We start from the raw sequence: 17,460 nt of genomic DNA, 5'->3' as shown, positions 1-17,460 counted from the left end.
AGCCTATGACTGAGATATACCACTGGGTGCTCTTCTCCCTCTGAGGAAACCTGGCTGAGTAAATCCTGCACCCCAGGTTTGAAGCATCCACCTGCACAACAAATTCTTTGCTGTTATCTAGACTGGCTAACACAGGGGGTCCTCCCAAAGCTCATTTAAGCTTCTGTAATGCCTGCTCACATGCTGGGGTCCACAGTACCTTATCTGGCCTGTTTTGTCTTGTCAGGTCTGTGAGGGGAGCAGTTGTGGTACCATAATTGGAGATAAACTTTCTGTAGTACCCAGCTGTTTCTAAGAATGCCCTCCCCTGCTTTTTGATAACAGGGGCAGGCCATGTCTGAATGGCTTCCACTTTGGCATGTACCTCACTAGACAACTGCAACAGCTGGAGAGGCCACAGAAGTACCTCACGAAGAGGATCATAGGCATTAATCACCATGGACAGACTCAAAAGTCTCCAGTTATTCTCTGTCTCATATCACCTACTTAGAGGCGATCTCTGCTTGACTTACAAAGCCATGTCTGACCCAGCTCTGTTAGAAATGTTACATCTAAAGAAATTCCAATCCCTACACACCACACGCTCCAGAGACCTCAACCTCATTACCACAATCAACAGAACATGCTGGAGGGACAAGTTCCTCACCCAGAGACTGCCCATGTTCTGGAACAGACTTCACATACATGTCAAGCAGAACACCTCACTGAACCTCTTCAAGAGAAATCTTGATGAGTGGATGGGTACTAGAAAGTATCATTCCAGTGGCTCTACTTGATAGAGGCACTGGGAACTAACATCGGGTGGCACAATGCCAGGGCACTTCTATGGGCTAGGCTTGAAAAAGCTCCTAGACACGTATGAACCTATGAACTAAGCAATATATTCACATACACTTTACCATCTGCCTTGTGTCTATGCACACAAACCTTTTTTGTATAGGCATCAGATGTTAACTTAAAACACGATTTAAGCCAAACCAAGAAACAAACTTCAGAAATAAAAGGTGTTGTAGGCAGATGAAATGAAATCCAACTTTTATTAAAAGTTTAGTGCTTTCATTCCCTCAAATTATTCCAAGGAACTTCATCAGAAAAATTTAACAAACACACACAACTTATATACAAACTTAAAATCATATGATACATCATTAAAACCATTAATATAATTAATTAGTCAGATATTTCAACTTCAAGACAGAAATAGAAACTGAATCATTCAGCCCAGGAAAACAGGTTGCATTTAGTTTAATTTTCCACATCAATTCTTTTTTAGCAAGATGTTCCTCCACTCTATGACCCCTTAAATCCGTTTTAACTTGATCTAGGACCACAAAACTAAATGAATGACCAAGGTATAAACTGATATGTCTAAAAAGGGCATTCATTGTTTTTAAATTCCAACATAGATTCATCAGTCCTAGTTTTTACTTTTCTACTGGTCATACCCATGTAAAATGCTGGACAGAGATTGCAAATAGCTATATAAATAACACCTAGCTTCACACAAAAAATGCCCAGGTATCTGAAAAATGTGGCTATTGACCATAAATTGTTCACCTGTGGAAATATATTTACACATCCGGCATATACCAAATTTAAATATGCCCTTCTTAGTAGGTGGCAAAATGTCTCTACCCCATTCTAATAAATTGTTAAATGATCTATCCTTACAAAACACTACCAAAGGTTTATCTGCTATTTTACTAAGCATGCTAGTGTCAGATGTGAACACAATCCAATTATATACTAAACAGTCAACCACATCAAAACTGTTGAATGTAAAAGTAGTAATAAACATTTTAGAATTATTCAAAAATGAATTCCTGTTCAAAGGATTACTACCAACACCAACGGTATTGTTGTAACATAAAACAGGCTGATAAATGCCATTCATCCATTTATTTGCAACCTCTTACTTGATTTCATATAAAAAAGACAAAGGGTAACCTCTTTTATAAAACATATCTAGCAATACCTCACATTCAGTTAGAAACAGTTTATCTGATATAATATGTGCTAAACGGACCAAATGTCCCTTGACAACTGCTTTCTTTTGGTGACGGGGGGTGCCAGCTATCAAAATGTAAATAATTGTTAGAAAATGTATTTTTTTGAAAAATTGTTGAGGTGTAACATGCATCTTCCATATTCTTCATTAAAAGAATATCGAAGTAAAAAAAATGAATCCCAATCATATTTGCAAGTGAATTTTAATAAATTAGTAGTAGTATTGATAAACAGAAAAAAATCTTCCAACTTTTCCAAAGAATGTTTCCACTGAATAAAAACATTGTCTAGGTAATGTGTATATGCCAACCAACAATCTTTGTACTGACTATTAAATAAAAAATGTTGTTCCCAATAAGTCATAAGTAGATTGGCAAAAGCGGGGGTGCATGCGTCCCCATCACAACCTCAGTGGCTTGTCGAAAATATCTATTTTCAAAAAAGATGTAATTATTCTTTAAAATAATGTCCATCAAAAAAGATGTAATTATTCTTTAAAATAATGTCCATCAATGTCACTACAGTATTAATGGTGTCATGTTCTAAAACACCAATTTCCAACAATTGGGTCCCAAACCACTCAAGGCCAATGTCATGTCAAGAAATCCTTACTGATATAATCCAATCTGGTTAGAGATTCCTTTAACATAAAATCCAAATATTTTGCAATAAAAAATGTCTTACTACATCTGGCATCTACGAAAAATCTGAATGGAAGTTCAATTTCATTCTTGTGAATTTTAGGCAATCCAAAAAACACTATAAATTGCTGGTTTAGTGTTAATCATATATATTCTACATCTTTCAAACACAATTGACCCTGTGTGTGCGTATCATTTAAATTCATATCACTTCTATGAAATGCCACAAAAACTTCATTACAGAACACTTCTACATAAGTTACACCCAGCAGCAATTCCAATATTTTGTTAGTATAACAATTTTATCCATCAACACCAGGCCCCTGCCCTTATCCAGTGTTAAAACATGAATCATGTTATCAGAACGTATTTCATTGAGTGCTGACCATTCATTGCGTGTCAAGTTATAACGTTTAAATCGCCTATTATTATTAAGAATATTTCTCAGGTCATATTCACAAAATCTTTCAAAAATAAAACATTGCTATTCATAGGAGGATTAAAACAACTCGCTTGTCTACAATAGGAAGCCTGACTGTTGTTAAAATTGCCTGGAAACCATAAGACCAAATTTAATTTCCTCCTAAACATTTTTAAATCAATAATAGCATTAACAATATCCTTCAATGAAAAGAAACAAACCTTGGGTGACCCAGGAATAAAATTTATTGTTAGCGCTTTCGGGCACAAAGATATGTAACCTTCTTCATACAATATAGGTAACAAATAAAGGGATTTAAATAAACCCTTAGGATGACATCATAATTCGTGAATTAGTGTTTAAAGCAACAACAACCTAAATGTAAAAGACACTTTAAAAAATAATACTATGAATTTATGTATAAAAACCAATATAAGCTGTATAAATATATATAAAAATATGAAATATATATATATATATATATATATATATATATATATATATATATATATATATGAACAACATCAATATATATATGTCAAAAGGCATATATACATGTATAAACACAAATTCAAATATATTTACTCAATCAGGCACAACAGGGAAATCACATATTTACATATTTACATAAGGACTTCAACGTCTCTCCAATTATTTCAATTTTAACAAATATTTAACAGAACTCATTTCATTAAGACTGGGGAACATGTAGGCATTTGTTAAAACCTGCCACCAGAGTTCCCTCAGTTCCATTCTCAAAGGCCATGGTCCCCCTCTCGGACTATCAGAAACCTGTTCAATGACCATAAATAAAAAGAAATGGTCATTAAATTCTATAATATGTCTTGCTAAACTATTGGTACAGTCCTTTCTAGATACAGAATATTGGTGTTCATAAATCCTTTGTTGTAAATGACGTTCCGTCTTACCAATATAAAATTGGGAACACCATTGACATTCAGCCAAATATACAACCCTTACACTATTGCAGTTAAATCTCCCTTTTACATGATACTCCACATTACGGATGGTAAATTTATTGGATGTTTTAACATGCTTACACTGGTTACAACAACCACATTTATACATCCCCCCAGATGGTCTAAATGGGGTTGAGTGTTTTTTTTCAACTATGTTTTTAAAGTAAATACCCCTTTTATACACAATTTTAGGAGTCTTTGGGACTTTTATTTCTAAGATAAGGGTCATATGTTAACAAAACCCAATTCTTAAATAGAATGTGCCTAGCTAACTCTGCATCAGAGGAAAAAGGGGTGCTAAAAATTAAAGAAAAATTCATATCATCAGGCACCCTGGGCACATTATTATTAACCACAAATTCTAGGGGCCCTTCATTAACAGTGGTCAGGCTTTTTGTTAAAATAGGCCTGAACCAACCATTCCCCCGTTTAATACAAACTTCATCAACCAATTCATGAATCATGTCATGGGGATAACCACTTTCAAAAAACATATTCATCAAGAGTTCACACTCATTCAAAAAGTCATGGTCCAAGGTTATCATACGGGCAGCCCTCACTAGCTGTCTCTTGACCACAGACCGTTTTTGAAAAAGAGGATGAGAACTCTCAAAATGAAGAAAACAGAACAAATGGGTTTCCTATATATTTTGGCTGTAAAGACGTCATTATTTAAATCCTCACTGAGACAAACATCCGAATAATTAATACTGCTGCTATCAAACACATAAGTAAACTTTAAAAATTCAGTAAGTTCTGTTATACTAGAAACAAAATTGCAGGCATCAATTTCATCTTCTTTAAATATTAAAAATAAATCGTCAAGATAGCAAGTGTACCAGATAACATGTTTAATATATAAATCATGTTTATAAAGTAAGGTGTTTTCCCAATGGGCCATAACGCAATTAGCGAAACTGCCTCCACAGGGAGAACCCATAGCAATACCAGACTTCTGGTGGAAAATATCCCCACCAAAAAAATATAGCTATTGGCCAAAATAATATCCAAAAGGTATTCAATAAGGTCAATTTCTTCACCTTCAACTCCAACCGTAAATAAAAATTCCCTTATCCAAGCAGTACCTAGATTATGGGGGATGCAGGTGTAAAAGTCACATACATCAATGGTCAAAAAGTTGTAACTGTCGCAAAAAGTCAAATTGTTAATGGACTCCAAAAAATTCCATGAGTCACGACAAATATGTGTCTGACCAGAAAGATGTTTCCTTAACTTGGTATCAACCACCTTTGTACACCCACAGGTAATACTATTCCGTCCATCAACTATAGGATGGAATGGTGGATTGTGTAAGTATTTATGAAGCTTGAGTAAGCCAAAAATGGTGGGAGTTACAGGGGATGGAATGGTTATATAATTGTACATTTCTAAAGAAATCATTCCATCAATAAATAAATCATTTAATGAAGACCTAATGCATTGATATGCACCATTCAACTCATTTACAAATGCCTTTTCATACTTGTCAGAATTAAGGATGTCAACATTTTGTTACAATAAATGTCCTCAGCAATCAACACAAGACCGCCGCCTTTATCAGGCTTAAGTACACAAATATTTTGTAACTTTAAAGATTTCAAAGCTTCAGTTTGACTTCCAGATACATTATACCTTTTCCAATTGTTAAGTCTGAACTCAGTAGAACAAGTATTCCTTATATCCACTTCACATATTTTTTCAAAAAAACTTATAGAATGGTGAAGTGGTGGGTTAAAGGTACTAGAAATATGAAACTCAGATGTATCAGAAAAGGTATTACCTAATAAACAAAGTAAATTCAACTTCTGTACAAATAGCTTTAAATCAAGTATAGTTTCAGCACGATTCAAATGTTTGTAAGGCACAAAAGACAAACCTTTGGCCAACTAGTCAATCAAATTGTTAGAAACATAAACATCGGTGAAATTGTAAATCTTAACGTCACCTGTGCTATGTGTAATAATCCGGGGAAAAAGTCCCCCAGACAAATTACAATATTCACCAGTTACTATCTCCTCCAACAATTGTTTCTCTTGTTCCGGCGAGTGTTGCTGCCTTTGGGTTTTGACATTGAATTGTTGGTTAAAAGGTGATTCTGAAAACCCACACTGTTGTTTGGGTTATTAGTTTGCTGCTCCTTCAGTCGTTGACTACATCTAGGTGAACTGTTTAGATAAATGTCATAGTTCGCTTCACTAGACTGAATTGTCTTGTCAGAACTCCTCCTCCTTTCCATTTCCATAGGTACTAAGTTTTGATTATGTGTAACGGAAGAGTTGACAAAGGAACCTAAAGGTGGGGGAGGATAGGCAGTACCATTAAGATAGTCCCTCCAATCCCGTTCTAATTTCCTATTCTTAACACTTTTAAGTTTTTCAATAGATTGATCGATGCTGTTAAAGGTATGCATGTACTCAAACATGTACCTCAAAAATTCAGCATCATTTTTGATTATAGTGTCAAGCTCTAACAAATTTCTCTTCAGGATCTCAATTTGGTTCTGATAATTATCAGCCAAAAGGTTGAGGAATTCGCAGCCTTGTTTGTCAAACATGCTAATCAAGTCTTTATGAAATTGTGAACCACAAACTAACCCTGCAGGGAAGCACCATTGCTGCAAGTCTTTTGGGATGTTACACCGTGCAATACACTCACGCAGGTACACAATTTCTAACTGTAGTTTCTTGCACTGTATAAACCCTCATTAATTTTTTTCAAATTATCGATTAAGGAATTAGAACAAGTAGTGTTCACACTGCTGTTATTACAATTTGTCAAGATAACACCATGATTAAGTTGAATAGATGTATTTAAACAATCATTGAGAGATGGTAACACTAAGGGAGAAATATTACTATTTACGTTCATTGTGCCTTCTAAGTTGTTAGAATGCAAATTATTGTTATTTTCATTGTGGTGAGGTAAACTTACTGCACCAATTGCGCTTGTAGATGGTAAAGGTTCCAACGAAACATTAGAGAGTGCCAGAGATGTCTCCACATTTCTTCCCGAATTAGATTTCACAGTAGGATTCATTCCGCTGCTATGGGAAACATTAACATTCTCCAACCTGGATGCCAAAACATCCACCCTGTTGGTCAGTTGTTGTATGAGTAATGTAAGATTCACAATCAAACTGTTGTTACTGTCATTAGCTGTACTATTCACCACATCTTGCAAAATTAATGGTCAAGATTCCTGTTTAAACCCACTGGCCATTCCAACAAACCAGGTAAATAAACGAAAAAACAAACTTCAACGAAAAGAAACAAACCTTGGGTGACCCAGGAATAAAATTTATTGTTAGCACTTTCAGATGCAAAGACATGCAACCTTCTTCAGACAACATAAGTAACAAATAAAAGGATTTAAATAAACCCTTAAGATGACATCATAATTCGTAAATTAGTGTTTAAAGCAACAACAACCTAAATGCAAAAAAAAACTTTAAAAAAAATAATACTATGAATTTATATATAAAAACCAATATAAGGTGTATAAATATATATCAAAATATGAATATATATATATATATATATATATATATATTCACTTTGAATCATCGAATGTTCAGAACATTGACTTTCTGATCATCGAGACCAGAACATTGAAGATTCAAAATGAACCATAAAAACAAACAGCAAAATCACAAAAACTATGTTATGCAGGGGGGCTTAGCCCCCCCCCTGCTCCCCCCATGTGGGGGGCTGTGCCCCCCACACCTCCCCTACTTTAATATTCCAACTCCGAGATCGCACTACAGTGGGGTAAGGGAAATCTGCTGTTTACCGTTATATGCAGTAGCGCTAAATGGGTGATTTCCCTACCCTACCTGCAATGCCAACACTCAGATGGCACACACACACACACACACACGCACACACACACACACACACACAACATGCAGGGCACCTTGCTGCCCTGCATACACACCCAACATTCCACAATCTCACTTACCTGGCACTTCCATTTTAAACCTTCGATATTCTGAACATCGATGTTCTGGTCATGATGATCAGAAAGTCAATGTTCTGAACATTCGATTATTTAAAGTGGAACCATATATAAATATATATATATATATATATATATATATATATATATATATATATATATATGAACAACTTCAATATATATGTCAAAAGGCATATATACACATATAAACACAAATTCAAATATATTTACTCAGTCAGGCACAACAGGGAAATCATATATTTACATAAGGACTTCAACGTCTCTCCAATGATTTCAATTTTAACAAACATTTAACAGAACTCATTTCATTAAGACCGGGGAACATGTAGGCATTTGTTAAAACCTGCCACCACAGTTCCCTCAGTTCCAATCTCAAAGGCCATGGTCCCCCTCTCGGGCTATCAGAAACCTGTTCAATGACCATAAATAAAAAGAAATGGTCATTAAATTCTAAAACATGTCTTGCTAAACTATTGGTACAGTCCTTTCTAGATATAGAATATTGGTGTTCATAAATCCTTTGTTTTAAATGACGTTCCGTCTTACCAATATAAAATTGGGAACACCTTTGACATTCAGCCAAATATACAACCCCTACACTATTGCAGTTAAATCTCCCTTTTACATGATACTCCACATTACAGATGGTAAATTTTATCTTGACAAATTGTAATAACAGCAGTGTGAACACTACTTGTTCTAATTCCTTAATCGATAACTTGAAGAAATTTGATGAGGGTTTATACAAGTGCAAGAAACTACATTTAGAAATTGTGTACCTGCGTGAGTGTATTGCACGTTGTAACATCCCAAAAGGCTTGCGGCAATGGCGCTTCCCTGCAGGGTTAGTTTGTGGTTCACAATTTCATAAAGACTTGATTAGCCTGCTTGACAAACAAGGCTGCAAATTCCTCAACCTTTTGGCTGATAATTATCAGAACCAAATTGAGATCCTGAAGAGAAATTTGTTAGAGCTTGACACTAAAATCAAAAATGATGCTGACTTTTTGAGGTACAAGTTTGAGTACATTTGTACCTTTAACAGCATCGATCAATCTAGTGAAAAACTTAAAAGTGTTAAGAATAGGAAATTAGAACAGGATCGGAGGGACTATCTTAATGGTGTGTATATAAGTGTGTATATAAGGTTGCTTTTTACTTGTACTAAGTTGTGCTCTGATGAAGTCGGATTAAAGACAAAACCTAGGTCAAAACTCGTGGCTTGTTCAATTATCTGGCTGCTTCCTGGAGTCCAATTACTGGTGCATTTATTTATTCTTGGTCTGGTGTTTTGTTAGTATGGAGAGTGGTGGTGTTGGACCAGACATTTTGGGCTTATTGGAAGCTATCAACCAGAAATTACTTGAGCATTCTAAACAGATTCAGACTTTAGTTGAAGGTCAGCAGAATAAGAAAAATGGCCACAATTTGGGTTCAAAACTCAGTGGAAGACGGGACTTTGCCTCTGTGGTAGGAGTGGGACGTAGTTCTCCTGAGGTGAATACTGGAGTGAGGTCTACGAATCCTTCAATTTCCAATAATTCAGAAGGTACCAACTTTGGGGCTGAATTTGATGCTAATAAGTGGAGAATTAATTAATTTAATTTTCAGCGAAGTGGGGCAGTGGTTAATGTTGAAAGAAATGACTTTAAACCTATGGCACAGCGTTTAAATGAATTTGAAAAGAAGTTATTTGCCCTCAAGAAACTGCAAATTGAAAATGGGTACTTGCAGAAAAATATTGACTGTGGTTTTGTACCCAAAGGTTTGCGAGCTTGGAAGTATCCCAATGGGATTGCCAATAACAAAGACATGCTGGAAGAAGTTCATAATTTATACAATAAAATGGGGCTTGAACTTTTAGCTATTATTATAAAATACAATGATCAGCAAATAGCCTCATTGTTGTGTGAACTGGAAATGGTGAATGAGGCTATTACTGCTGATTTGAATTTTGATCATTATTTGACCAACTATAACAATTTGCTGGCAGAAGTGAACAACCAATGTGAAACTATCTTTTCAGGAAAAGCTAAAAAGATAGAACGCTATAGTAATGAGTACAAGCGAAATATAGCATATCCCATGTCTGAGGGCAATTGTTATGGTAAAGTCCCTTTAAGTAAAAACCATTACAGCAGGGACTTGGAGGTGGCGCCTATTGGTGAAAGTACAAATGGCGAGCAAGAGCGGGCTGATTTCCCTTTAGAAGTGGAACCAAGAAGGTCGGAGAGGATACGTGGGCGGAACCAGCGGCAGGAACAGAATACGTTCGGCGATTACATCAGACAGGGTGCAAAGCCAAAGCTAGTAAATTCTGTAAATGCAAACAACAGGGGCAATCGAGCCCATTGGAAAGCATAAGTCCTGACTGTGGATTTAATCACACAGGTGAGCCCTTTAATTTGAAACATCTTCCACATCTACCAAACTGTGTCGGTTATCTTGACTGTGTTAGGCTAGTTGATTCTATTTCCCCTGTTAAGTTAAAGATGAACAGGCGTTTATCAGCGTTGAATATAGATGGCTCATTTAACAACTATAAATGTTTAGGTGAAGTTTCGCCTAATATACTTGCTAGTGGAGCACGTTTAAATGATGGTTGTGAACTAAATACTTTTCTTAATGTCAACGAGCGGTGTGCTGGTAGCGATACTGAGCAACCAAATAGTGCGGGCATCTGTTGTGTCGACCGTTTGACAGTGGTTGCTGAGAATTGTGTATTTTCAGCTTATGAGCCTTGTGGGGGGTTAACGGCCACTTCTGCCATAAATTCAAATGGGAATTGCGCTTGTGCTGTTGCTGCTTCCGTTTTGTCACTTTCGGATGAGGTATGTGAACATTTGGACTATCGTGAAGCCGGGACAATTTCTGGACATTTAAATCAAAATCAAAAACATTCTTGTGATGTTATTAATGTTATCAACGGCATTGATGTCTCTGCCTATAATCCTGTTACACAATGGTTGCAAGATATTACTGATTGTGGTAATGGTGTAGATATAAACAGGGACATTTTTGTTGACACGTTTACTTTTAATTTACATTCGGATGGCACACATGCAAATATGTTGGATGGTGTACATACGGGTAGTAGTCCATTAAATGTTAATTGTAATTACAGAGCTGGACATGGGTCATCCTTTGGGAGAGATGTAAATGAATTTATGTGTGAATTAGAAACTACTGTAGATTCCAACTCAATTTTAGTGAACGCTGGAATGGGTGATGTTAAAGAATTTTGTGTTGAAATTCAGCAATCTTTGGCTATGAGTGAAAATTCCTTTGATGCTGTTGGTTATAGTGGTTTGGTTAACAACAGTTCTGTGCACAATACTGATGTTGACTGTGCTTCTCTATATGATGTCAGTTTGCACACCTTTCCAACTTTTTTTGGTGAGGCTTGTGTGCATCATGATAACAGCAGTGACAGTCAAATTGAGCAAGAAATTGAGAATGTGGTGCAAAGTAGTTTGAACTATTGTAGTTTGGATTGTGGAATTGAAGAACTGATACAAGTTATAGATGAAAACTCTACATCAGTTCTGAAATATGGGCCTAGTAATCCTGTTATTATAGCTAACAGTTATGATGATTTTAAAATATATAATTATTCTACTAAAATCATTAACAAATGACATGTTGAATTATTGGCTAAAGGCTTAACTTTTGTCCCTCTAGCTCGGGGTGGTTTAACTAATACTTTGGTTGATCTAAAAATGTTAGTAAGGAAAATGAACTTGAAATTGATGTTTGATGGGGTAAATAGAAATCTAGCGGGTTTGACCCTGAAAAAACCAAGTAAGTACATGCCCCCAGCTAATATTGTTACCAATGCATATGAAAGGATATGTGAGCTGGATATTAGGGAACATTATAGGTGGGCAATGGGTCCACATTATAGGTCAGCTTTTGATATGAAGGACAATCTGACTTTTGAGGAGCATGAATTATTGGATGGGTTGATAAATGATATTTCTATAAGATTCATGAAGCCCGACAAAGGAAATGGCTTAGTGCTTATTGACAGGGTTGATTATGTCAATAGTATTATGACATTATTGGCAACGGATACTTATGAAGACGTGAGTCTTAACGAATTAAATATTGCCTATAGTAAGGTTAATTTGTATATTGAGGACCTACTTTGGCAAGGGCATATTAATGAGGATGAGTATAGGTATCTGATTAATGATTACCCAATGGTTAGTGGGATATTTGGAATACCCAAGATCCACAAGGGTTTGAATAACTTAGCATTTAGGCCAATTGTTGATGGCAAACGCAGTAAAACCTGTTTCATAAGCAAATTCCTTGATTTTGAGTTACAAAAGGGTTTAAAGGTATTTAATTATATTACAAAAGATTTGTGGTCATTTTTGGAGAGGCTAAATGGTGTCAAATTCACTAATGATACCATTATGGTAACAGTTGATGTTGTGAACTTGTTTTCAGTTATTCCTACAACAATAAGGTTAGAATGGCTGGAGGTTCAATTGTTGAAAACTGGTATATTTGATCAGGATAGAATCAACTTGTTGGTGGGCTTAATGGAAGTTGTGCTGACTAACAACTTTATTCAGTTTGAGGGTAGTTATTTCAAGCAGATAACTGGTGTAGCGATGGGGGCGGCATGCGCCCCGGTATATGCCAATTATGTAATGGCATACTGGGAGCAAGAATTCCTTTTTACTAGCAGATTTATGCCCCACATTAGCTTTTACACCCGCTTCCTAGATGATTTGTTTATCATTTGGGAAGGTGGAAATGACAAGTTTAGAGAATTTATTGATTTTCTTAATAATTCTGTAGAATTTTTGAAATTTACCCATAGTATGAGTAAAGTTGAAATTGATTATTTGGATGTGCATTTAGCCTTCAGTTCGGTTGATTCTAGATTGATATCTACTATTCATAGAAAAGCCACATTTTCCAATTCATATCTGAGTTATTCAAGTTGTCATCCTGACCATCAGAAGAAGGCAATAGTTAAAGGGCAGATGGTCAGGGCAGCGAGAATGACAAGTTTGGATGTTGATTTCATCAAAGAGCTTGATTTTATCAAGTTGATGTTCATTAGGCAGGGTTATCCAGTGGCACTGTGTGATTGTATAGCGGATGAAGTAAAAGCAAAAAGGGCTAATGGTGTTTATTGGGCTTTATTGCATGGAAAGCCTGATATTAGAAATGAGCATGTTGAGGGTAATGGCGTACCTATGGGTGACATCATTCCTAGGAATGATGATATTGGTGCACGGGTTAGTGGTGACCATCCATTATATTTTATTACCACTTTCTCCTTTGATGCCCCTTATATTGTTGATATTATTATCAACAATTGGAAAATTTTGAAAATGGATCATTCGGTTAGTGGGAAATTGGGGAGACCGCCTAAATGTGTTTTTAGGAAAGGATTTTCTTTTAAGCAATTATTGGAAAAGAGTGACATTACACACACTGTTACTTATAGGAGTAAGGGTAACTTTAAGTGCGGTAGGTGTAGTATTTGTCACCTGATTAATGAATTTAAGTTGGCTGGAGTTACTGTTAGGGTTGGGGCCCATTTTGATTGTTATAGCACAAGTGTCGTGTATGCGGCTATGTGCACACAGTGTCTGGCCTTTTATATTGGGAAGACCTGCAGGGCATTAAGAGATCGAATCATTGAACATCAGTCTGATATTAGACTAAAGAAAACGACCAATGCCCTGTATAGGCACATTGACACCAATAGTGGGCATCATTTCAAGTTTTGTGTGATCCAGCAGATTTTGGTAGATAAATTTGGAAGGAAACTGGACGTGCACTTAGATATAGGTGAGATGAAATGGCAGTTGAAACTTAATGCATTGGAATTTCCAGGCATTAACGACTGCGTTTCTATTATGCCCATTTTAAAATTAAAAAATATATTGGGGTGAATTTGTTTGTACTTATATTGTATATACCAAAACACAGCATGTATACACTTAACAATTAGATTTGTTAGTGTTGTTATGATTAATGTTCATTTTAGAATGCAGTACTTTAGTCATGTTTGGTCAATTGCAATTTTTAATTTTTCATTCTGATTTTAATATTGAGACACTTTTTATTAAGATTTGGGTTTGTGCCTTTTACTATGTATGCTGGCCTTCATATTGATTTAATTATGTCAATTAAGCTAATTATTTAATTGTTTTGTGATGATGTCATTTTTAAGTGTGTATATAAGGTTGCTTTTTACTTGTACTAAGTTGTGTTCTGATGAAGTCGGATTAAAGACGAAACCTAGGTCAAAACTCGTGGCTTGTTCATTTATCTGGCTGCTTCCTGGAGTCCAATTACTGGTGCATTTATTTATTCTTGGTCTAGTATCTTAATGGTACTGCCTATCCTCCCCCACCTTCAGGTTCCTTTGTCAACTCTTCCGTTACACACAATCAGAACTTGGTACCTATGGAAACGGAAAGGAGGAGGAGTTCTGACAAGATAATTCAGTCTAGTGAAGTGAACTCTGACATTTATCTAAACAGTTCACCTAGACGTACTCAACGATTGAAGGAGCAGAAAACTAATAACCCAAACAACAGTATGGGATTTCAGAATCACCTTTTAACCAACAATTCAATGTCGAAACCCAAAGGCAGCAACACTCGCCGGAACAAGAGAAACAACTGTCAGAGGAGATAGTAACTGGTGAATATTGTAATTTGTCTGGGGGACTTTTTCCACGGATTATTACAAATAGCGCAGGTGACTTTAAGATTTACAATTTAACCGATGTTTATGTTTCTGATGATTTGATTGACTTGTTGGCCAAAGATTTGCCCTTTGTGCCTTCCAAATATTTGAATCTTGCTGAAACTATACTTAATTTAAATCTGTTTGTATGAAAGTTGAACTTACATTGTTTATTAGGTAATACTTTTCTAATACATCTGAGTTTCATATTTCTAGTACCTTTAACCCACCACTTCACCATTCTGTAAGTTTTTTTTGAAAAAATATGTGAAGTAGATATAAGGAATACTTGTTCTACTGAGTTCAGACTTAACAATTGGAAAAGGTTTAATGTATCTGGAAGTCAAATTGAAGCTTTGAAATCTTTAAAGTTACAAAATATTTGTGTACTTAAGTCTGATAAAGGCAGCGGTCTTGTACTGATTGCTGAGGACGTTTATTGTAACAAAATGTTAGACATCCTTAATTCTGACAAGTATGAAAAGGCATCTGTAAATGAGTTGAATGTTGCATATCAATGCATTAGGTCTTTATTAAATGATTTATTTATTGATGGAATGATTTCTTTAGAAATGTACAATTATATAACCATTCCATCCCCTGTTACTCCCACCATTTTTGGCTTACCCAAGCTTCATAAGGACTTACACAATCTTCCATTTCATCCTATAGCTGATGGATGGAATAGTATTACCTATGGGTGTGCAAAGGTGGTTGACACTAAGTTAAGGAAACATTTTTCTGGTCAGATGCATATTTGTTGTAACTCATGGAATTTTTTGAAGTCCATTAACAATTTGACTTTTTGCGACAGTTACAACTTCTTGACCATTGATGTATGTGACTTGTACACCTGCATCCCCATAATCTAGGTACTGCTTGGGTAAGGGAATTTTTATTTACTGTTGGAGTTGAAGGTGAAGAAATTGACCTTATTGAATACCTTTTGGATATTATTTTGGCCAATAACTATATTTTTTGGTGAGGATATTTTCCACCAGAAGTCTGGTATTGCTATGGGTTCTCCCTGTGGAGGCAGTTTTGCTAATTGCGTTATGGCCCATTGGGAAAACACCTTACTTTTTAAACATGATTTATATATTAAGCATGCTGTCTGGTACACTTGCTATCTTGATGATTTATTTTTAATATTTAAAGGGGGTGAAATTGATGCCTGCAATTTTGTTTCTAGTATAACAGAACTTACTGACTTTTTAAAGTTTACTTATGTGTTTGATAGCAACAGTACTAATTATTTGGATGTTTGTCTCAGTAAGGATTTCAATAATGATGTCTTTACAGCCAAAATATATAGGAAACCCACTTATTCTGTTTTCTTCATTTTGAGAGTTCTCATCCTCTTTTTCAAAAATGGTCTGTGGTCAAGGGACAGCTAGTGAGGGCTGCCCGTATGACAACCTTGGACCATGACTTTTTGAATGAGTGTGAACTCTTGATGAATATTTTTTTGCACGTGGTTACCCCCATGACATGATTCATGAATTGGTTGACGAAGTTTGTTTTAAATGGGGGAATGGTTGGTTCAGGCCTATTTTAACAAAAAGCCTAACCATTGTTAATGAAGGGCCCCTAGAATTCATGGTTAATAATAATGTGCCCAGAATGCCTGATGATGTAAATTTCTCTTGGATTTTTAGCACCCCTTTTTCCTCTGATGCAGAGTTGGTTAGGCACATTCTATTTAAGAATTGGGTTTTGTTAACATATGACCCTTATCTTAGAAATAAAGTCCCAAAGACTCCTAAAATTGTGTATAAAAGGGGTATTAACCTTAAAAACATAGTTGAAAAAAACACTCAACCCCATTTAGACCATCTGGGGGGATGTATAAATGTGGTTGTTGTAACCAGTGTAAGCATGTTAAAACATCCAATAAATTTACCATCTGTAATATGGAGTATCATGTAAAAGGGAGATTTAACTGCAATAGTGTAGGGGTTGTATATTTGGCTGAATGTCAACAGTGTTCCCAATTTTATATTGGTAAGACGGAACGTCATTTCAAGCAAAGGATTTATGAACACCAATATTCTTTATCTAGAAAAGACTGTACCAATAGTTTAGCAGGACATATTATAGAATTTAATGACCATTCATTTTTATTTATGGTCATTGAACAGTTTTCTCATAGTCCGAGAGGGGGACCATGGCCTTTGAGATTAGAACTGTGGTGGCAGGTTTTAACAAATGCCTACATGTTTCCCAGTCTTAATGAAATTAGTTCTGTTAAATGTTTGTTAAAATTGAAATCATTGGGGAGACGTTGAAGCCCTTATGTAAAGATGTAAATATGTGATTTCCCTGTTGTACCTGATTGAGTAAATATATTTGAATTTGTGTTTATACGTGTATATATGCCTTTTGACATATATATTGAAGTTGTTCATATATACATATATATATTTCATATTTTTATATATATACTTATACACCTTATATTGGTTTTTATACATAAATTCATAGTATTATTTTTTTAAAGTGTTTTTTGCATTTAGGTTGTTGTTGCTTTAAACACTAATTCACGAATTATGATGTCATCCTAAGGGTTTATTTAAATCCCTTGATTTGTTAGTTATGTTGTCTGAAGAAGGTTGTATATCTTTGCATCCGAAAGCCCTAACAATAGATTTTATTCCTGGGTCACCCAAGGTTTGTTTCTTTTTGTGGAAGCTTGTTTTTTCATTTATTAACA

The 17,460-nt window shown here is 35.4% G+C and overlaps 1 protein-coding gene across 1 annotated transcript in view; it reads right to left on the bottom strand.

The window, feature by feature from the left end:
- LOC122790678 (zinc finger protein 845-like) overlaps positions 1 to 17,460 on the bottom strand; it is a 368,884-nt gene that overhangs the window by 160,307 nt on the left and 191,117 nt on the right. The window lies entirely within an intron of this gene.

The sequence above is a fragment of the Protopterus annectens genome, chromosome 16.part0 (genome assembly GCF_019279795.1).
Source record: "Protopterus annectens isolate FY-2018-M chromosome 16.part0, PAN1.0, whole genome shotgun sequence".
NCBI classification, from domain to species: domain Eukaryota; kingdom Metazoa; phylum Chordata; order Ceratodontiformes; family Protopteridae; genus Protopterus; species Protopterus annectens.
The sequence above is the reverse complement of the archived record's forward strand: the minus strand, read 5'-3'. Positions and strand labels throughout refer to the sequence as shown.